The sequence below is a fragment of the Rhinolophus sinicus genome, chromosome 1, assembly GCF_057876585.1.
Source record: "Rhinolophus sinicus isolate RSI-liver-muscle chromosome 1, RSI-T2T, whole genome shotgun sequence".
Lineage (NCBI taxonomy): Eukaryota > Metazoa > Chordata > Mammalia > Chiroptera > Rhinolophidae > Rhinolophus > Rhinolophus sinicus.
This window is the reverse complement of record NC_142501.1, coordinates 75,478,165-75,502,030: the sequence shown is the minus strand read 5'-3', so window position 1 is coordinate 75,502,030 and position 23,866 is coordinate 75,478,165. Positions and strand designations below refer to the sequence as shown.

The 23,866-nt window shown below is 35.7% G+C and overlaps 1 protein-coding gene and 1 pseudogene across 1 annotated transcript in view; one reads left to right on the top strand and one right to left on the bottom strand.

Annotated features, from left to right (window-relative positions):
• The window catches only part of PAWR (pro-apoptotic WT1 regulator), a 97,693-nt gene that overhangs the window by 41,141 nt on the left and 32,686 nt on the right, over positions 1 to 23,866 (top strand). The gene's annotated exons all lie outside the window — the stretch shown is intronic.
• On the bottom strand, positions 15,366 to 15,739 carry LOC109457962 (large ribosomal subunit protein eL36 pseudogene; annotated as a pseudogene).

The following is a 23,866-nucleotide window of genomic DNA, read 5'->3' as shown; positions in this document are numbered from 1 at the left end:
TTCTAGTATTTTACAAATGGTTCAGAAATCCACTATAGAAGGGACTCAAGGATTTAAGCCTTCAGACTGTTCCTTCCTCCTTCATTTTCTCCTTACTTTGTTTTCCAAGTCCATCCTGGATATGAGAAAAGCCTGATCCTCTCTGGCCAGATCTAAACTGAGATATACCACATGAGGCAGGTATACTGAGAAATGAGCTGAGATATATTTTATACAAGACTAAAATCTGGGATCCAGGATTCAGGCTTGTAAGGGAAAGCTTCACATTGCAAATTATGTGCCATAGTTTCTTTAAGCAATTTTCTCTTTGGTTGTTATTTGCTTTTCTTTGAGATTGTATGTGTTTACACTTACTGGCTGTTTGTATTTCTTTTCTGACTAGCCTGTTCATGTGTATGGTGTATATTCTATACGTTCACTTAGACTAAAAATTTAAGTGAGAAGAAAAAAATACTTTAAACTTCAGAAATGTAGTATTTTGCTTTATTTAAAAATTTAGGAAAAGGCACAGGGCACTCAGAAGGAGAAGGCCCTGCTCCTGACCAAATAGTTCGCTGAAATCTGACGATACCCACGTTTGAACATTCACAATGGCAGCCTGGCCGTTCAGTGCTCGTTGGTGTCAGAATTGCTGTATTCGTATCCCGATACGTCTTTGCTTATCTTAAACTGGGGGAAAAAACAGTTTCTCCCTCATATGGTTGTTTTACAAATTAAATGGGATTTGGATGTAAACATCCCTGGCGTCTAGTAAATACTCAACAAATATTAGTTAGCTGGTACTTAGAGCACCAACTACGTAGACACCAACATAAGAAGAAAATTGGCGGGAATAGATTTAATATTTCAAAAACTTATCCAAGTTGTGATCATGAGAAAAATAAAAGGTTTTTTGAATTATTTTCTAACAGTATTCCACTTTTTCCGTTTAGTATTTGTTTTATTTTAAATGACATAGGCACTGCCATCTTTTCAGTGCTGGGGCCTCTCAGAGGTCTTACTCTGGCCGGGTAACTGCTGCTGCTGCTGCTGCTGCTGCTGCTGTTGTTATTATTAATTATACACTGGCCTCCTGGTTGTTCCTGAAACACAGAAGGCTTGGTCCTACCTCAAGACCTTTGTACATGCTGTTTCTTCTGCCTGGAAAACTCTTCATTCTCATCCCCACAGGGCTGGCCCGTCTCATTCGAGCCTCAGCTCCGGTGGACTGTCCAGAGAGGCTTACCCCTGACCACTTTGCTGTTGCTCACCCTTGCCTGTCACCCAGCATCTGAAGTGCACAGAATTGCTTGTCTGTGACACATTTTTGTCATTGTCTGTGATTGTCTCATTTTGTGTTTGAATATTTATTTATAAGTAATACAACAAAAACCAGTGAAATCAGCAACCCGGCACAAGAACTGGAATGTTGATAATAACCTACCTTTCCCTATGAACTTCTTTTCTGTCCCATTCCCTGCCTTCCTTCGCCTGAAGTAATATCTATCCTGAATCTTCCCTTACATAAAAAAAATAAATAAAAATAAAAAATAAAAATTTAGGGTGGGTGGTTAGCTCAGTTGCTTAGAGCATGGTGCTAAAAACACCAAGGTTGCCAGTTCGTTCCACGCATGGGCCACTGTGAGCTGCACCCTCAAAATAAATAAATATACACATATGTATATATATATTTAATATGATTATGCTTTATAGATTTCTCAGACACTAGTTCTTTTTGTTCAAGATCATTTATTCTAGCATCCAAGTAGGTTTACTGATTCTATAAACACATTATTATAGAATGTGTTTGTATACAATTTCTCCTTCCCATCACACTGGCCTTACTCACATTGCTGTGATGTAAATACAATGAAGGATTGCTGTGACATTATGTTTTTGATTGGGTCTCACAAGTTGTTCTTCCCAAGTCATACAAAAATCATCTTTTTATAGTACTCAAACTAAAGATCTAACATCTAAGCCTGTTTGACTAGTTCAGTTCATTTTAATTCTGGGTCTGGACTCAGTTGGAAACACAGTAAAAAGGAACGGATGTAGATAATGTTTAAAGTATTAGTTCAATCCTTGAGATTTATATGAAGGGATAATTGAGATAACGATCTCCCATTGCTCTGTGTAACGAGATTTTTAAAGTTGTGATTGGCTTCCAGTTAGGGAAGAATGTTCATCGGGAGCCAGCGGTATTTACCAGCTGCGCCTGTGAAAACATTCCTGTTGCCCTCAGATGCTCACTCAGCCTTCTGTTTTCCAAGTGACATTATTCAGGTCTTCAGTAGTCAGAAAAATTAAAAGCACATTTTAAAAGCATGAAGAGCAGAGTCTCCCTTTAGTTAAAAAAATATGACTGCTTTTTATAACAATGGAAATACAGGAGCATTTCTGAAAACTAAGAGAATTTAAGTTTAACTGCTAAATAACCTTTGCCTTTTTAAGGACACAAATTGATGAAGTATAAAGCATATGAAAAGTGTTTTAATTTTATTGGGCTGCTTAATCAGTTCTGACTTTGTTAAATTGAATCATGGGAATGTGACCATGTAAGAAGTTTGGCGATTCTTTCTGCTGTGACTCTTCATTGGCTGAAACAGCAACGGAATTAAGTCCTCAGCTAGGATATGATGAATATATTATATGAAATTGAATGGTTTTCTGGGTGCAGTACCTCCTTGGAATGCTAAATAGAATAAATCTGATTTATTGGTCATTTGTTTACCTATTAGTCTTTAGTCATTTACTTTATGGATTTTTATAAGGATTTTCAAATATTAGGAATGTTTGAAAACTATACTGAGAATTTAATTGTGATACTTAGTTGGTGATCAGAGATTTTTTCCCTTTATATCATACGTTTTCCCCTCTTCAACTTTTTCCTCCCCTCAACTGGGACCACAGTATATTACTTAACTTCTGAGCATTAGATTTTTCATCTGTAAAAGGGAGTTCTGTAAAGACTACCTGTTTTGATTGCCTAACTCAGTGCTTAGTATTTCAGTAGAAGTTCAATAAATGGTAGTTTTTGTATTAATACTAAACTTCTGATTCTCCTCTACCTTATTTAAATGCTTTCTTGTTTCTTCATCTAATCTGTTATTCCATTTTTAGAACTTCACTGTTGCTCAAAGAACAAATTTTACCTAATGTTATATCCCGTCTTGGGAAAATGTCTCTGAAAAAGCATCTCTTTGGTCAACCTACATTATGTCAATATATATCCAGAAAACATTTGCTTCCTAAGTATGTGTATTACAAATGTTCCTATAATCAGATTTGAAGGAATGCTTGGAGCTTGAAGGAATTTTAGTTATCTGGCCTTAACAATACCACCTAATTTAGTCATCGTCTCTGCAGTTGTGCCTCAAAGTTTAGGCTTCTACATACTGCGTCGTTTTTGCACAGTGCCTGTGTTCATAATATTTTCTAAATTTAGCTTTGGGTAAGTAATGATATCTGTGAAATTATAGGTGCAGTAGACTCGCTATATTTTTAAATGTATGTTAAAATAACTACTTAACCATTTTGTGTACTATTTAAAATTGTGTTGAATTTCCTCTTACTGCCTAAAGCATCCCTGACAGAATCATCTAGCCTCTAAAAAGCAATTCCCTTTTCTCCTTTTTCGCTTTTTCTGTGTAAACTTGAACATAGTAAATTTTTTTTTAATAGTGAAATGTGGCTTTTTAGTGAACAGGAACCATTATAAATTCTCATTTTATGTAGTAGATCTGATGTCTCAATATGGGGAATACTTTTTTTCAGTTTAATGTTTTGAGATCACATGGGGGAAGGAGACTGAAAATGCCACTATTTTTATACGTAGACTTTTACTCCTTGTTTCGGTGTGATTTGTTCTTCCCCTCCCTTGGCTATTACAGATGCCTCAGAGTCACGCACCTCTTTGGTTCGTTCAGTATTTGTAAGAGTGAACCTTGTCACTGGGGATAAAATAGTTGCCTGAGTGGAGTGTCGTAACTTCCTCTTACGTAAACTTTTCCCCATTTCTGCTGTTTTTGCCTAACCCTTCCCCTTGCCTGTAGGGGCTTCTGATACTTCTAGTTCCCAAGCCTTTTTCCATTTCTTGGTATAACCTCCCCCACCCCCCTTGGCTAACATATAGAGTTCAGCTTTCTCTGCTCTATTAAATCAGCAGTTGTCCATCTGCTTTCTGTATTTCAGAATTTAACTGTCATCTCCCATCTTGTCACCTCAAGTCTTTTTTTTGTCATTACGGTGCTAATAACTTTTTAACATTTCTTCATTGTCATTTTATTGGAAGGGACCTGAGATTAAATAGATTAATTTTTTCCCCAACTAGACTCTAAATTCCATGAGAGAGATTATGTCTGTCTTGTTTATTGCTCTATCTTCATTGGCTAACACAGTGCCCTGTGTATAACTATTTGAAGGAATCATGTATCAGGTTGTGTAACAAGTAACATTTTATGAAATGTTTTAAAAAGCATAATTTCATTTGAACATCACTGTGGTTATATAAAAATGACCCTTTTTATGGTTGAGACTGGGGACTCACTCAGGTGGTGGAGGGATTTGCTTTCATGGCAGTAGAACCTGACTGCAACCCATGTGTTCTAATTGAGATCCTGGGCTTGGTACTGAAAGCTGCTGCCTGTTTGAATTGCTGTAACATGAGCAACATTGAGCTGGCTTCCTGAGCCTTCAAATTACACAAAGAATCACTAGAGGTGGGATAATGAGGATATTGATATTTCAGGATAGGGTTCTTGAAAGTATTTTGGAGTTCTGTTTTAACAATAACTAATATTGTTACCACTAATATTGTATATGTTGTTACCAAGACCTGTATTAATTTGTTGAAGAATTTTGGTCTTTATCGTAAGGATGCTAGTTGTTTTTCCTACGTACTGAAAGAGGAAGACGAATTTGTACGAGCGTAAATAAGGACAGAGGAGTATTTTTCCCTGGACAGAGCTGCAGAGGAACCGGACTCTAAGCAAGAGCTGGACTTAGTTAAGGCAAGAGGGAGGAGGGGTGGAGAATGTTCTTCGAAAAGCTGAGGGGGCCGGCCCGATGGCTCAGGTGGTTGGAGCACCATGCTCCTAACGCCCCGAGGTCGCAGGTTCGATTCCTGCATGGGCCAGTGCATTGCGCCCTCTACAGCTAAGATTGTGAACAACAGCTCTCCCTGGAGCTGCCGGAGCTGCGGCAGCCAGAGGCGACTGCCCCAGCTGGAGGCGACTGCCCCAGTGGGGGTGGGGATGTGTGGGGGATGGGGGTGTATGGGAGAGTGGGGGGTGTGCAAGGCTCATAATACCAGTGTGGGCCAGGGAGCTGTGTCCTACACAACTGGACTGAGAAACAATGGCTTGAACTGGAGTGGGGGGTGGGCGGGGAGGCGGAAGAAGGGGAAAAAAAATTAAAAGTTCATTTTATTTTTGACTTTCTGAAGAAAGGCACTATTTAAATAAAGGGAATAGGAAAACAGTTAAGGTATGGATAAATGGAATTTTGTCACTTAGTGTCCTATTTAAATCTTTTATGTAAGTGATTTAGTCAATGGTAAATGTATTCTGAACACTGAAGGAAGGTATGTAAATGAATACTTCGTGTTTGTAATTGTTGGGCATATAATTTGATCTGAACTATGTAATGGGAAAGGCATATCATTATTCTTTAAAAGACTTTGTGTAAAGTGTGCTGTACACAGGCACATTTTTCAGTAAATATCAGAATTAAGACAAAATGAACTTACCATGTTCTGTAGATATTTTGTTTTCTCCCCATTATGAAATTCCTGTTCAGTTCTTCTGACATGGCATCAAGACCTTTGGATCCTTTTAAAATAAACTAAAACTCAACAATATGGGATTTTGGCAATTTAAACAAATCTTAAATTTCAGTTACAGAGAAAAGATACCACATAATAAACATTTTTGTACTGAAGGAATGTTTTTCTTTCTAATTAACTATTTTGTGTTAATGTTCATTGATTCAGATGTGTCAAATCAAAGTAATGATAATTATCCTACCATTTGCTTTCATACTAAATTGTCTAAATTTATAGAGGAGCATGGATATAAATCAAATAACAGACCAAAAATGGTCTACGTTTTTTTCATGTATCTGTTATTCAGTACAGTGCCATTGAAATAGTTTTCATTTGGTTAAGACCCCAACAGACATTTAGATATTGCTTTACTTTTGCTGTGTACATTCTTACATTCCTACATAGTTTAAAAATAGGTAACCATTTAAAAATATTTATTTTCATGTAGTTCCAGTTTACTCTGTGCTTCTGCTTTTCCCTTTGTATAACAGATTGGAGCCACAAAGATGATAAACCCTGCATGAACCTACTACTCAGTGGATGGTTTTTGAATATCTAGGGTTTAGAATAGATATTATATGTAAATGCTGTGTTTTATGAAGTTTTTTTTGTGGGGGAAGGAAATGAAATTTTGTAAAAATTTCTTGTTGAAACAGCAGAATCAGTTGGCTTCAAAAACCGGCTTTTAAACTAGTAGACTCCTGGCAATTATATAGGCCCCAGTAAGCTTTGAAAAGTCTTTTGAACTGTTTTTCTGCTTTCAAATAGCATTTAAATGTGTATTCAGGGGGAGAGGGACAATTTGTTCATAAGATTTTCGTGCTTTCTACTTTTATGAGCTGTGACATGAAGATAAGAACCAGCCAAAGTCTGTTAGTTCTTAAACTTACTCTGTGCATCTTTATACCTTCTTTAAAATTTTAAGTATTTTGGTTCAATCTGCAGGGTACCAAACCAAAAGCAGGTTAAGAGTTAAGAGTGCTACACCCTAAATTGATAAATATTTAACTTACTTTCTTTTTCTCTCCCTCCACTCTTCATCCCTCTGATATTTATTGAGCATATGCAGGGCACTTTGTGAGGTGTTGGTGAGTCAAAGGTAAATAGAGGTTCTTATTCTAAAGTAAGATAGAGAATAATGTGCAAAATTTCCTGAACACAAGATTTGCCTTTGTAATATAAAATATAAATTGATCTTAGAATATAGCAACAACTGAAAATAAGGATACTTTCTTGAGCATTAAATAACTTTTAAAAATCCCATAATTTATTTTAGTCTCAAATGAAGAGCTATTCTATTTTTTGTGGGTTTTTTTTTTTTTTTTTGAGTGATTGATCCTAATGTAGAAATGACTTTGTATTGAATACTATTACCTCAATAGTAGCTTACTGTAACAGATACGATGTTTTGTATTCCGGGAACGGGTTCCACTAAGGTCAGCTATTATATGTTGTTATGGGCTGAATTTTGTTGCCCCTCCCCCATTCGTATGTTAAAGCCCTAACCCCTAATATGCTTGTATTTGGAGATAGGACCTTTAAGAAGATAATTTAATGAGATCCTAAGAGTGGGGAGCTAATCCAATATTCCACGTATTCTTGTTAGAGAGACCCCAGGGATTGTGTGCACAGAGAAAAGGCCCGGTGAGGATACAGTGAGAAGGCAGCTGCCTGCAAACCAAGGAGAGAGGCCACCGTAGAAACCAAACCTGCTGACACCTTGATCTTGAACTTCCAGCCTTCAGAACTGCGAGAAAATAAATTTCTGTTGCTTAAGCTACCCAGTTTGTGGTGGTTTGTTACGACAGCCCCAGCAAATGAATGCATATACACTAACCTACGCATGTGTTTGGTAAACCAATTTCTCATGTTGTATGGAAGTTTTCTACAAATACAATTTTAAACCCCGATTTTAGGTTGTTCTCAAGTCTTTAATTTCTTCCAAATATGTAGATTCCCAGAATGATATAGCAGATTTCAAGAAAGGCTAATTTTCTTTTACATGGTCTCATTTATTAATCAATCATATTGAAGGAGTCCTTGATAAGTGTAGTTCATTGAATTAGTTATACTTTTGTTCACTTTTAATTTAAGGCATGTTTTTAAATAATAGTGTATTACAGTTTGGCAGAGTTTTCTTTCTCAGTGGCACGTAAAATAATGGTATTTTTTTCAATAAATAGCATCTTAAATTCAATAAATATATTTTCCCATTATTACTGCCCATTCACCTTTTAGCATCTCAGATAAATAAGTATGTATTTATGTTTCCTCAGAATGCTTACGAAAGGAATTAATATGCAGTTTCCCTTGGTAAATCATTAGACTTTCTTAATCCTGTTAATAAACATTATATAGAATATCTGTTCAACTTGAGACCTTTTTTTATATCATCAAAAGTAGAGAACTGACTAGTCACCACAGAATAGTAATATGGCCTCTTAACCGTTGGCTCTGCAACCAGATTGTCTGAGTTCAAATAACAGTTCCATCACTTGTTAGCTGTGTGTTTTAGGTAGGTTGCTTAACTATTTACAGATTTGTAAAGTAGGGATAATAATAGTACCTATCTAATAGAGTTGTGAAGATTAAAAGTTATGCTCTGAAAAGCACTTAGAACAGTGCCCGGCACATAAATGCTATATAATTGTTACCTGTTATTATTGTTCCTATATTTGAATTAACAATGTTTGCTCTAAAAAAACTTTTTAAGTATCAGTTAACTACCTTTGTATAATCAAAAACCCCTGAGAATTAAGGGCACAAATACAGTTTAATGCTATTTAATGAAGGTTAAATGAACCTACCGCTTAATGATGGATGTTATACAGTAATTAGACAAAATGAAGATTAAATTCTTAGTTTCTCTTTACTTTCTTTGCTGTCTAGCCGTTGCCAATATACTTTGGTTATCCTTATCCCCCCAACAGCCTCAGACTCTCAGATGCACATATGCATACTTAGTAAGTTTTCATCCAAGATCCCTACCCATCAAACTAGTCTAGGATTGAGTTCCTTTAAGCTGTGTCCCTGTGCTCCCAACTAATCAGTTTACTCCCAGGTTTTTTCTCTTCTTCACAGCCGAGATGTGTGTTTCCAAAGTATTAGCTTGAAAAGGCAGAGTCTTTTGGTGGTACAGCTTGGCTTGCCTACTTGGGTCACACACACTGCAGACCTGGGATAGAGGAAGAAGGAACAGCAAATAGGATTGAGTCCTGAGGTTTTGGCCTGAGGGATGCGAGAGAAGTGGAGGATTTAGGACTAGGGGAGTGCTGAGCAAGGACCCTTCGGGGGTAGGGAACGTGCTAGGCCGTAGAGTAGTTTACTGGTTAGGTCACCTGTTCATTCATTTGCTTAATATTTAGGTACTCAGTGTGCTAGCCTCTGTGCTAAGTGCTCATTTGTTTTATGTAGATACCAACTTTTAATTTTTTGTGTGAGAGGAACGGTTTTTAAAAACGAAAGTATAAGTATGAATTATTTATATAAGATTAAATTATTTTCAGATTGACTATATGAGGTGTAGGGGAAAGGATATGCATGGGGGACAAGGAAATTTAAACAGAAATATAAAGCTTCTTGAGAGGGGCTAGATGACTGTTTCTAAGGGATAAAGAAGACTGAGGATGAACTTTACAGACACTAAACCAGAAAAGGTAGGTCCTCTGTGGAACCGGCACAGAGTTTTGTGTTGTGCTTGTGGAAGCCTTAGCAAAACTCGGACTCTCACCTCTAGGATCCTATTTCCTGTAACCTTCCCTTATGTAGCAATTTCTTTTTAGTAGTATTGACCAAATAGTGATGTTCTTTATTGAAAATTCTGGCCAAAGGTGACATGATGTTTGGTGGTTTTGTTTCTACAAGCATGAAAGAGATTCCAGGGTAATTTCTCAGTTCCAAAGGATTCAGTGCTATCATTACGTTTGTTCAAGTATGTATACAAATTATTCTGTCATTGTGTTTAACCAAATATTTCTGAATTCCCAGAAAAAGCATATATAGCTTTGGAGAAATTTCAACATATAGCAGATGCCTTCTGTTCTATACTTTTCTCTCTCCCTGCCTCCCCAAAATCTCAATAGGTAGTTTGACTATAGGAAATTCTGTTTTTACAAACAAACATTCCCGCAAAAGCTAGTAAGACGTAACTTATTTAGAAAGTTTCAGGACTTCTACCTGTAATCCTTGTAGACTTGACTTAATTTCAGATTTTCTAAATTCATTAATCGCTGCTTTTCATTATTTTGGGGGAAGGGGTTTGAGATTGAGGGTGATCCATATTACTTAAGACGGAAGGTTTGTTTGTTCAGTGCTGAAGAAATGAGGCTTTATTGCATTTGTGTAGTGTTTCTTAAAGCATGTTGTGTATGAAGAGTTCTTAAAAAGCCTATGTTTCTCATTAGAATCTATAATAAAATTGATTAGGATAAAATAGGAAGTAGATACCAAAAATTATTTCTGTGTACATGAAGAGTTTTCAAATTGTATTTTTAGGCAGAAGGAATGTTTCTGAATAAGTGAATAAATTTGGTATTAAAATTGTTTAAAATTTTTATAGGACCATTTTAGGAAATATTAAGTTAGGGAATATGTATTTGTATTTATTAAGTTGGCATTGTGTAGGTATTACTGATAAAAAAAAAAAAAGGGAAGGATGTAGAAACAATGTTGGATGAGGTTTACGCCTTTGGGAACCTTAAAATCTAAGTAGATAGGACTGGCCGTGAAAGAAGGGAACAATGCTACGCAGTATATAAAAAAGAACTAGAATGAGTTAAAAATTAAGAAATTGAGAATTTGTAATCTGATTTTTACATTTGAAATAAAATTTCATTTTATTAATATTCAACAAATACAAAGTGCCTACTCTGTGGAAGAATTGGATACTTGTGTTTGGATTAGCGTGGAGAAGTAAGGAGAAGATGATTCCAGTTGAAACAGCATTGATCAAATAATCTATAGTACCTATGTGAGGATTCAATGAAATAAGCCAAATGAAGTATTAGAATAGTGCCTGGTACACAGTGTCTAGTGAAAGTTAGCTATTATTATTATTATTAGCATGTTTCTATGTGCAATTGCGTGTTCTTTGATGGGGGTTATAATGTACCATTTGCTAAGTGCTGTGTACATCACTGGTTTTAGCTTTTTGCATTTTTATGGGGCTTAACTATTGTTATCCCCATTTTTCAAATGAGTAGAACTGAATTATAGAGTGGCTAAGCATATTTCCCAAACATCTAGGAAGTTGAAGAATAACTATCATGCGATTAGATTGTGTCATTGGGTGTAGCTGAAGAAAGGCTGTGAATACTGAATTGCTTAAATCTGATCATAGTTGGAAATTAAATATAGATATTTTGGGTTGTTTTCATTGATTATCATTGCATTGAGTGTCGTTGCTTCCCTAAGAGTATAATCAATAATTTGAGCTATTGAGCTGAAGGGTGTGATGTTTATTTTTTCTGACCTCAGCGTTATGATTAAGAGCCATCATCGATAGCATAGAAAATATTTTACATATTTGCCTCTTTTGATAGTTCTTTCTGAAGATAGTCTCTTTCCTTATACTGATGCTTAGCTTGTTTCCCAGCATTGTTTGTGTGACTCATGTAGAGGAATTTTTATGTTATAAATACCCAGACCTGTTCCTCCCAACTGCTAAGCATAAAATCAAATCTAATTAGATTGAAACCTAGGTTGTAGATAATAATAGAAAGTGTATAATATAAAGTTGTGGAAGGAATTTTCACCTAAAACTAGTATCATCCTGTAGTCTTTCTTACTAAGTTTAGGAACTTACAATAAAAAACCCAGATGGAAAATGATATTAACAAAGTTATGTTCAAGTATAATTGCACAATATCCTGCTACTCAGGACTTGCTTGAGTCACCTGTTTGAATTACGAGATGTGGGAAGACCCTCCTCTACACTCATTCTAAAAATAACTGGACAACTTGCTGAAAATTTTGATAAGTTTTCATAGTAGAATTGGATTCACAGCAATACTGAGCTTTAAAATTAGTAACAGCTGACATTATAGGTTGGTGCCATTTTGAAGTTTTAGGGTTTTCATTCTTAGCTAGACCCTCAGCACTTGTCTGGAAATTCTTTACATTTCACCCACTTTCATATTTCGTACAATATGTACTTGAAACTTTTAATCTGCTTCACACCCATTACCTCATCCTAAGCTTTTACCCATGATTGTCAGCAGAAGGGCACAATTATTTCTCAGAGAAACTACAGAATCCTCAGAACTCTCAAATTTTGTTTGCCTGTTTCTTACTTATTTGCATTTAGATCCATGTTAAGAGCTTCCCTGCAGTGTTAGTAAAAGAGGTTTAGCCTTTGATTAGTTCCTTGGTCCTTCCTTTTCTCTTGTATGCGCCACAGATATTTCAAATGCTCAACACCAAACTCATTTCCCCTCTTTTAAAATGTTCTGTGTACGTGAATGACATCATGAGCTAGAAAACTAGGAATCATCTCACTGCTACCTTACGGCTTTTGGCTCTCCCCAGTCCAGTCCAGTTCCACCTCTGTTTGCTGTGTCTATCCACAGTCCCTATCAACTTTCATTTTCTAAGTTCTCACTCATTGCTAACCTTTATAGGAACAACTCTGTCATATGGGTACAGCTACTGTTCTCATTTTGCAGGGTCTCATAGCTAATAGATGTTGTCAGTTGTTTTCTCCAAATAATTTATAGGTTAATTTAAATGTATTGAAATAATTATTCTACCAGGAGAAAACATTAGCAGGGAATGGCCAAGAGAACTTTAAAAATGAATAATGAGAGAACGGCTAGATATTACTATATATACTATTATAATAAAAAGAATATGATTTGGGTAATATAGATAGATCAGTAGGACAGAATAGAAAGCTAAAAACTTAGCCATATATAAAAATATATAATAAAGATAGCGTTTTGAGTTGGTGATGAGGAGATGGGTTACTCAGAACCCCTGGATATGAAACCTTCAGGGGATGCTGAACTCTTCCAGGAGCCATTACTCATACAACGCATTGCCAGTGTGGCACTTCTGGATTTTTCCATGCATATGGCTAGAACAGTGGCTTGTTTTATATATATATATATATATATATATATATATATATATATATATATATATATATATACACATACATATAAATTAGATTTCAACCTCACTATACAACAAATTAAATATGAAATGAGTTGAAAAATTAAAAATGTGATAGAAAAAATTAGAAAGGATGTTTATTAGGTCTTACATTGGAAAACACATTTTCTTAACAAAACCACAGGGAGAAATTCTCAAAAGGAAAACACAATTGAAAGGTGAGCTAGAAAAAAAATTGACGATAAATAATAGACAAAGGTTACCATCTTATTATATAGAGAGCTGTTAGAAATACCAAGGAAATAAATAAACGGATATCAAAATTGAGAAAGGGCATCGGTGAAGAAAGTGAAGATATGTAAAGAAATACATAAAGCCAATAAAAAGATAATGCAAGTTCATCCTGCTAACTAGGATTCAGTGAAACCATTATTTGCCGAATATGTTTAAAGAGAGTTAAAAAATACTAGTAAAGGTGGGGACAACCTTGGAGGAAAATATGGCAGCATGTTTAAAGAGCATTAAAAAAATAGAGATGTGCACAGAAATGTATGTGAAAGGCTATTCAGCTTATGTCCCCACACAGATATGATTAAACAAACCATTCTGTTAATATATTCATCATCTGATATACTATACAGCTGCTAAAATTTTTGTTGAAAACAGGTGATATAAGTTGATCTCAAAACAGGATGCCTACAATTATCTAAATTAAAAAAAGTTCTAGCAGAAGGCTTTGTACCAAAGCGATAACAGTTTATTTTAAGATTAAGGATGATTTCTGATTTCTTCTTTTTTTCTCTAAAGAATTTTTTTAAAGTACATTAATTTTGCAGTTAGGAAAAATGTCATTTTCTGTTTAAATAAAAGGCATCCAACTATAGTTTTTAAATTACTATTTGATTATTATTTGTTGACATGGCTGAGAGTGCTGCCTCTCTAATCATGAATACTGCTATTTAGAGAACTTGACACTGCTTAGTCCTGAGATCTGATGGAATCCCTACGCAAGGTAGCATGGTTGGATCTGACAGTGGTTGAGCCATATCTGATAGTATTAGTGTAGAAATTTAATGATGGGGAAGGTGCTTTAAAAGTGTAGAAGAATGAAATTCTGTTTGCACTTGTCTTTAGAGGATTATATTTTTAGATTCTTTATAAATATGATTCATTTTTTGTCTAAAATGCTAACTTTTATTGTATACTCAGCTTTTGAACCCGTGAAATCAAAGTACTTCTATTACCATGTTTCCCTGAAAATAAGACCTAGCTGGACAGTCAGCTCTAATGCGTCATTTGGAGCAAAAATTAATGTAAGAGCTACTCTTCTTTTACGATAAGACCGGGTCTTATATAATATAAGACCCGGTCTAATTAGAACAGAACAGAATAGAATACAATAGAATATATAATATAATACTGGGTCTTATATTAATTTTTGCTCCAAAAGATGCCTTAGAGCTGACTGTCCAGCTAGGTCTTATTTTCGGGGAAACACAGTAGTACGTTACCAAGTTTTTATGATAGAAAGCATAACTAATTCAGTATGATAGATGAAATTGTTGCAAAGTTAATCAGAGTGTTTAATAATTAGTCTTGGGAATTCATAATTTAATTTATTCCACTTAGTTCCCAAACTTTCTAGCTTAGGGTGTGTGTGTGTGCCCTTTTAAAATCATAATAGACATGTAGCTTTCTTCAACTGCCTAATTAGAGGAGATAGGTCAGTTGTTTATTTTGCTCTGTTCTTTTCCTATAGAGATGCTTATTAATTTGATCTTATTTCAGTTTTCTTTTTGCATGTTGGAAAGTTTCTTTTGTTTAACCATTTCAAAATAAACCTCTTGGCTTAGGAGCAGGGAGGGAAGGTAAGGAAAAGCTAGGCAGAGATTGAGTGATGACAGAGTGGTATATGCTAGATAGAGGACTAATGGAGGATGGAAAAGGGTATTGCTAGAGAGGGAGGCAGATAAAGCAGCAGCAGTACTGATAGGATTGACATGGTTTCGCTGAAGAAAATGAGCGGAATCTGTCTTAACTCCCCTAATACCTTTCATGGATATAATAACTTTCATTTTGGAAAGCTCAGGCACTTACCCACATTCATGGTTTGTAATTGTGTAATCCTAAATACAAACCCCCCCGCACCCCCCCCCCACGCGCCATAGTGTGTATGTGGTTTTTAATTTTCTTTTCCCTAAAAGCTTTGCTGAGATTGCGTACTAGATTTAAACGCAAAGGGCAGTCAGCATGCTTTTAGAGCCCCATTTATATGATTTATTGTATGTAGGTACAATTAAACTTACTTGGCTGTTTGAATTTTACATTTCATTTTAGTTCTGTTGTAATTCCATTCCTCATTGAGATTCACATGAAGAAAATGTTCCCTGGTGTTAGAGCTTTATAGAGAAGTATTTATACTTTACAAAATTTTATTGAAAAATTAAAACACCTAAGGAGTTTGTGTGGATTCTTTTTTAAGTTTTCGAAAAGGTTCTATTCCACCCACGGGATGGGGGGCCCAGTCCTCTTTGGCTGCTGCCTTCCGCGTGGCTGCAAGGACACTGCCAGCTCCACTCTTCCTCTTGGCACAGATGTGTGTCCCCATCCTTTTCTCGATGAACTTTAGGGCCCACTTGTCCTTCGAGACCTTGAGCAGCTCCCTGGCACGCCACTCGTAGAGGCCAAAGCCGCACACCTCTCGGATCCCGTCCCGCACGACCTTGGTGTGTGTGGTGAGGCACCCGCGGAGGTGGCCGGGCCTCAGCTCGCTGACTTGCTGACGCCCGTGGTCACCTCGTGGCCGGTGCTGAGGCCCAGGGCCATGTGTTCGGTCGCGCAGAGCCGTGCCTGCTGCGGCTGGATTCTTTATATTAAGATCAGATGTGTATCTGTTACACAGACTGAAGCATTTGGCTAGAAGACAATGATAATTTAAAAATTTCGGGGGGGATCCTGAAAATTAAAGGAACTAGCACTTTTTAATGGATGTTATTTTTACGAGCTGTTGTCAGTATTGTTTGGAGATGAATGGTTTCAAGATTCATCACTTACAAAGGAGAACAAATGTGAAAAAAGAGAAAGGAATGTGAAGCAGTATTTAGCAAAACTCTTCCAAGAACTAAGACAGGATACCAAATAATTTATTCTATCAAAATATCAAAACTTGGTTTAAGCATTTATTTTATTAAAAAGTAATTTAACAGTCTTCAATATGTTTGAATTGAAATATTTGTAAAAATTGTATTTTCTTATTTAGCTCAGTATGCATAGCTTTAGATAAATAACAGTTGTGAGTAGTGGTTGTGTATTTTCTTTAGGTATACCATTGCTGTCCAAGAATTTTTATTAGTATGAGTAAAAAGTCCTATGGAATATGCTCTTCATATATTAGAAACATTTAAAAAATATGTTAATACCAATTGTGTTAAAAGTAGGAAAATGGTATGTTGATTACATTTACTGAACTGAGTTTTGTGGAATTCTGCTTTATAAAATTGATAGGGAAAAGCTACCATGAAATGGATCCTTTTTCAGTTATTTCCGTCTATGAACTTACTAAAGTTTAGATACGTTAAAATCTTTGAGCTGTTGTAAGAAATTTTAGTAGGAAACTTCAACCTTAAGACCTCTAAGTCAAGTTTATTTGCATATTTCACATATATATCACCCTAAACCTAGTCTGTCAAAAGCTGTATATTATTGTATCTCTCATTCATTTAAGAAATTAAGCGATGACTGGCTCTTTTTTTAGTATTTAGGACTTAAATCCCAACTCCTTAGGCTCGTTATCCTTTGTAATCTGGGCCAATCAGTCTAGTCTCGCCACTACACACCCAGCATTTATTCAGCAAACATTTATTGAATATGTACTATAGAGGCCATATTTTGTAATAAAAGTATGGTATGCTGTGGTAATGTTGCTATTGTGATATACAGTCTATTGCCTCAAGCAAGGTCTTAGAGCTGTAAAAATATACTACAGTGACTTTCAAACTTTTCTTTTGGACTGATGAAAGTGTGCTTTATTAGTGACTCAAATACCATGAATAGTTTTGCTGTTAGTGACATCCTCCAAAATATTGAGTAGCTTTTAAAAAAATAAATTACTAACAACCGAAATATTGTATGTATTCCCTGGATCTTTAGGGTAGTTGTCTTCCTGGAAAAATCTATGTATGTTTTAAAATCCTGTAAACACCCCACCCTTATGTTTCATAGAGGTAAAATGTGTTTAGGTTCAGATAATTATAAATTTTTCACATGCATGACTAGTCAATATTACATTTTAAATTCAAATGGGATGTGGGTCAGTTCTTTCTTAGAGGACTAATTTTTCATATTGCAAGATACTCATTCCATGCTTCTGGTCCATAAACCAGTAGGTCCCTTAGTCGTCGGTATGACCAAAAATTCCTCTACAGAATTCCATGCCTTGTAGACTGAATGGGAATCGTTGGGCTAGAGTATTGTGGCCAAAGGAGAAACGTGCTCCTGAGAGGTAGTCAGAAAAGACACTAACCCTTTGACGAGGCCCTAACGTAGGAGAGAAATTAAACAATAAATAGCTTCCAGTTGAGAGAGGTTCAGGGGAAAGCTTTTTCAAGGAGCCAGCTAAATTTCATTTTGCAGCTAAAGAGAACAAAATGTTAATCAGGAATTCCAGGGGGCGCAGTGGAATGATTTGGACTAGAAAGGAGGCATGCAGGATTGAACCAGATTAGGCAATGGAGAGAGGAATGTGGAAATCAGAGTCTACAGTGATGGATGAGACCCGGGAAAGCTTGGTTTGCTGTCAGTGACTAAGTAAACATGGAAATGAGGCCTGATAGAATTCCGTCAGAAAGTCCCTTTAAAATTAAAAAAAAAAAAAAGTGAAAATGTTAACATACACAGAACTACAATGTAGATGAACCTTACATAACTTGTCATCCAGCTACAACATTCACCAATTCATGGCCACTCTTTTTCCTGCAACTCCCAGTAATTCTGTGTTCTACAAAGTGACCCAGGACACTCACAGATAATATGAAAAAAACATTTTACAAAAAAGTGCTCACTGATATTTTCTATTCTTTTTTGGTTCTTTTTCTTTATAAAAATTCAGTGCACTAAATGGATTTCGATGAGTAGGTTATTCTTGGCAATTATAAAATTGCTTATAGGGTTAATAGTTAAACTGCTAGGTAGTAGTTTTTACTGCACCCCTCCATAACTTTGTGCTCTTAAACTTGTTATCTAATTCTAATCCTCAGATTTCTCTCTATAAAGTACTACACACCACCGAAGGTTTTTATGAGAATGATATGAAATACTAGATGTTTGTGCTTAACAGTGCCCTACACACCTAGACAATATTCAGTTAATAGTAGATTCCATTGCCATTTTAAGTGACGGCTGGAATTTCGAGTCTAGGTCTCTCTGATTCCAAAATCTGAGTTCTTAGCTTTTATTTTTCTAATCTAACTTACACTTTGCAGACAATTATAAAGAAAAAGAAAAATCAACCTAAAGATACTTAATGCGTATGTTTTCTATCATTTATGTTTTTTTTCTATCTACATCAAATTTTAAACATTTCCCATTTCTTCAAATCATATTCTACTACTTTGTTCCCTAAAGTCAGAAGTGTTATGCTCCTTAGAATAAAATATTTATCTAGTTCTAGTTATTTAGTCAGTGAAAATTTTATTATTTTTAAAACTGAATTATTTGTGGGATTTTCAGTCATATACAAAAGTAAGGAGAATGGGTGTGATGAAGTCCCCCATCCTTCAGCTTCAAAAATTAACAACTGGCCATGGGCTCTCAACCACAAGGTTGTCAGTTCAATTCCTGGAGTCCCGCAAGGCATGGTGGGCAGCGCCCCCTGAAACTAAGATTGAACACGGCACCTTGAGCTGAGCTGCCGCTGAGCTCCCGGATGGCTCAGTTGGTTGGAGCGCGTGCTCTCAACCACAAGGTTGCCGGTTTGACTCCCGCAAGGGATGGTGGGCTGCGCGCGCCCTGCAACTAGCAAAGGCAACTGGACCTGGAACTGAGCTATGCCCTCCAAAACTAAGACTGAAAGGACAATAACTTGACTTGGAACAAAGTCCTGGAAGTATACACTGTTCTTCAATAAAGTCCTGTTCCCCTTCCCCAATAAAAAAATCTTCTAAAAAAATAAATAAATAAACAACTGGCCAGTTTTATCTATGCCACCACACACGACCCATTCTATCTCGTGTTATGTTGAAGCAATTCTCAGATGGCACATTATCTCATTCTTAAATATTTCAGTATATATCTGTAAAAGGTAAGGAATATTTTTTAAACAAAAGGACAATATCTCTGTCATACCTAAAAAACTTAAAATAATTTCTTAATCTCATGAAACTCCTGAGATTTAATTTTATCATATATTCATTGTTCAAACTCTGAAATGGTAATTTTTAAAATAGTTTCCTTGAATAAGGACACAGAACGAGGTAAATATGTTGGTGTTGATATGCTTATCCTTTGAGTTTTGGATTTATGCGCCCCCCCCCCCGCCATCCCCCACGATTTATTAGTTGTAGAAACCTGCCATTTGTCTTTTAGAACAGGGGTGAGCAGAGGGTTGTTTCTGTATGATGGAGAACTAAAAATGGTTTTTATATTTTTAAAGGGTTACTTTTTTAAAAAATCAGATTACCCTAGCCCTAGAAGACTTAAATATTTGCTTGTTGGTCTTTTGCAGTTTTCCAACCCCTGCTTAGCATTTCCCAAATCTGGATTTTCATGATTACATCTCCATGTCTCCATGTTCTTCTGTCCTCTCTATTTCCTATAATTAGTAGTTGCATTTAGAGGCTTAATCAGATTTAGGTTCAGACTTTTCTTTTTTGACTCATTTGTTCACTAGCTCCACTATATTTCTTTTTCTGTATGTCATATTTATTAAGTGTCATTTGCCTACAATAATATGCTACTGTTTTAAGAGTGCAATTTGATGCATTTTGGCAAATGTACACAACTGGGTAAACCACCATGAGAATCAGGATATAGAACATTTCCATCACCCCTTCTGCCCTTTTCCAGTCAGCCCGCCCTCATAACCACAGATATGTTTTCTGTCAGTATGATTTTTGCTTTCTCTAGAATTTTATGAATGTGGACTGATGCAGTAAATAGTCCTCGTTTTCTGGTGTCTTTCACATAGCATAATGCTTTTGAGATTCATTCATTTTGTTACTGAGTAGTATTCCGCTGCATGGCGGTACTAGTAATTGTTAATCTGTTTACCAGGTAATGGACATTTGGACTACTTCCAGTTTTGGGCTATTACCAAAAAATCTGATTTTTTTTTTTTTTGTGTGTGTGTACAAGTTTAAAGTGAACATGTTTTCATTTCTCTTGGTAATAACTAGGAGTAGAATTGCTGGGTCACATGGTAAATGTATATGTATTTAAATTTATAAGAAACTGCCAAACTGTTTTCCTGTATAGCTGTACCATTTTTAGTTCCCGTTAGAAATATAGAAGCTATTCAATTGTCTTAAATTCTCATTAGCACTTGGTATTGTCAGGTTTTAATTATAGTTGTTCCGGTAGGTATGTAGTGATAGCCCATTATGGTTTTAATTTGCATTTCCTTAATAACTAGTGATATTGAGCCTCTTTTCACGTATTATTTTGCCATTCCTATATTTTCTTTGGTGGAGTGTCTTCAAATTTTTGCTTAGTTTTAATAATGCACTGAAATTTATCTTGGTATGTGGTGTGTGGAATAAATCCAGTTTTATTTTTTTAACACAGCTATCCAGTTATTCCCAAACCACATATTTTAAAAATCTGTCTTTTCCTACTGATGTGAATTTCCACTTTTATTGTAAACTCAATTTGTCTATATATTTGGATCTTTCTAAGTTTTCTATCCTATTCCTATGAGTTAGTTTTTTTGAGTCCTGTCCTATTCCTGTTACTTAAAGAGTTTTTTGAATCCTAATTGATTAAAATTTTATGAAGATACCCTAATATCCTTTTTATTGGGTTATTTTGTCAGATCTGTAGCAATGATAATGAGTAATTTTTTAAGAACATGTTTTAGCTTCTCTTTTTTTCAACCTCAGTAATTTGTTATTACCAATGAAAATCATACATGTTTCTTTTTTGTTCAGGGGATTTATTTACTAAAACATTTAACGCTCTAAAATTCAGTTTTGGGAAAAGCAAAGAGCTTGATGAGATTTAATGATGCTTATTATCATCTGTTTAAAAGATGTTATTTCATAAAATCTGACTTTTTTTCTTTTTTTTTTTTTTTTTTAAGATTTTAATGGGGAAGGGGAACAGGACTTTATTGGGGAACAGTGTTTACTTCCAGGACTTTATTCCAAGTCAAATTGTCTTTCAATCTTAGTTGTGGAGGGTGCCATTCAGCTTCAAGTTGTTGTTCTTTCAGTCTTAGTTGTGGAGGGCGCAGCTCAGCTCCAGGTCCAGTTGCAGGGGGCGCAGCCCACCATCCCTGGCGGGAGTTGAACCGGCAACCTTGTGGTTGAGAGGATGCCCTCCAACCAACTGAGCCATCCGGGAGCTCAGTGGCAGCTCAGCTCAAGGTTCCGTGTTCAATCTGTAGTTGCAGGGGGCGGAGCCCACCATCCCTTGCGAGGAATTGAACTGGCAACCTTGTGGTGATAACCCACTGGCCCATGTGGGAATCGATCCAGCAGCTTTTGGAGTTAGGAACTTGCGAGCTCTAACCACCTGAGCCACCGGGCTGGCGCAAATTTGGCTTTTTAATTTCAGTTTCAAATAATCATTAAACCTGTTCTCATGAAACTTTCTAATGGATATAAAATGAGAGAATAACTTTTACATGTTTACATTTATCTAGAAATGAGAGCTGGGAAGAGGGGATTCAGTTTCACATTATTGATATAAGTATAATGTAAAATCAGCATCTATTTTTTTCATCTGTTCCCCTCCGAGATAAAAAGCTTATAATTCATAGAACTAAACTTTGAAAAATATTTAGGGTTCTTTTTGGTTCTCTTTTGCTAGCACTTAACTAAAAACAACTCTCTCTTAAGGATACCAGTCAACTATGTGCTTAAGAGAATTATTAATCTTTACAATAAATAGCAGTAGAAAATATCTTTACTCACCTTTGTCCATTAACTCAGTTCTTTTTTGCTTTCATTCTTTTCTCATTTCTCACCATTTCTACCAAATTGTTCATCTGTGTGTGTTTATCACAGTTACGTAAGATAGCTTGTAGAATTTGGAGGATGCTTGTTAAAAGAACTGTACTGGTTGCTAGAAGAACTGAGAAGGGAAGTTGTGATTCATCAAGTAATCCGTATTCTAAACACTTGCTGGAATGTAAGATGCACACACACTCAACAGAGGTAGTATGTGTGATGAAAAGATCCCACGTCAGTGGCTAATGGTGTTGCCATGGAAAAGAGCATTCAGTTTTAACTTGGCGTGCCACAGTCTGTCTCCCTGATTTGTCTCATCTTGGTAACTCATTCATTCATTTATAAAACATTTACTGAAGAGTTTTTTTTTGTTTTGTTTTTGTTTTTGGTCTTTCTTTTAATGTGCTGGCATGAAGGAGTCTACATCTACATGTATTGAGGGAGTAGGAGGAGGGAAGGTTGGTGTTGAAGAAGGCCTGGATCTCAGGAAATGAAAACAAAGAAGTAACATCCCAGTGCTCGGGGAGTTCATGGCTACCTGCCTCAACTTGTGCTTCCTGTCTATACTACTCTGAGTTAAGAATTCTAGTATGCCACTGACGTTCCATCCTACGGTCGGGTTTTTGCAGCCCGGGTACTGGGAAATGAGGGGTGATTGCTTTCAGAGTAAGACTAGCGCTGAGACTGCTCTTTGTTCTTTCTAGGTCTTGTACTCTTGTTTCTCAGCCCCCGTAGTACATTCAATAGTTGACTCTTGTCTCAGTACTATCTATTGAAGACTTGCTTTTAAAAAATTCTCTTTGCTGTTCTAGGACCTCTGCCATACAGTTCTCATTATTGTGGTTTTATACATTCAAATGTTAACCAGAGTAAGTGCTCTACCATAACTTTTTTTTAAAGTAATTTTTCTGGTTGTCTTAGGTATTTATTTGTCCAGGTGATCCACCCCTACTTTCCAAAATAAATTCCCTTAAGATTTCGATTGGCATTTTTATTCAGTTTATAAATTGATTTACAGATCATTGACACCATCGAAGTATTTTTTCTCAATTTAAGAATAGGTTTTAATTTATATTTTTCAGTAAAGTTTTATAGTTTTTTAATAAAGGTTTTGGATTTACATTTATGGTTACTGTTAAATAAGCTAACTGGCCATTGATGTTACTTTGGGAAGCTATTTATTTTTCCATACTTATTGAAAAACCATCTTAAGGAACTCTAATAATTCTAAAATATTTTTAGTTTATTTCCTTGACAATATCATATCATCTGAAATGATGGAATTTTGCCTTCTTTCTAATGCTGAAATCTCTTATTTTTCTTACCTAGTTTTATCAGCCAGCCCTTCCAGAGTGATTTCAACAACCATATTGATAGTGAACATCAATGTCTTAAATATTATTTTGCTTTAAATTTCATTGATATTTTACCATTAAACATGATACTCTATTGGTTTGAGAAAAATTTTTAAAAAGTCCTAAGAGAGATTCTTTTTCTAATCAGGACTAATTTCGTAAACTTTGGATATGCTTTACTAGATTTCTTGATTCTGTTTTCTACCTAGGATATATCATTTTTCATAGGATCAAATTGCCTACTATGTCGTTTAACTAGTCGCTCCACTTTTGGTCCTTGTCCCTATTAATCTGTGCTGTGAATTGCTGTATACAGGTTTTTTCCCCCAAAATATATTTTGATCATTTTTATTTACAGGGAATTGTAGCACTATAACGTCTTTTTGGGTTATGCAGTGACAGGCTTCTCAAGGCTACTTATTATTTGTATTTCT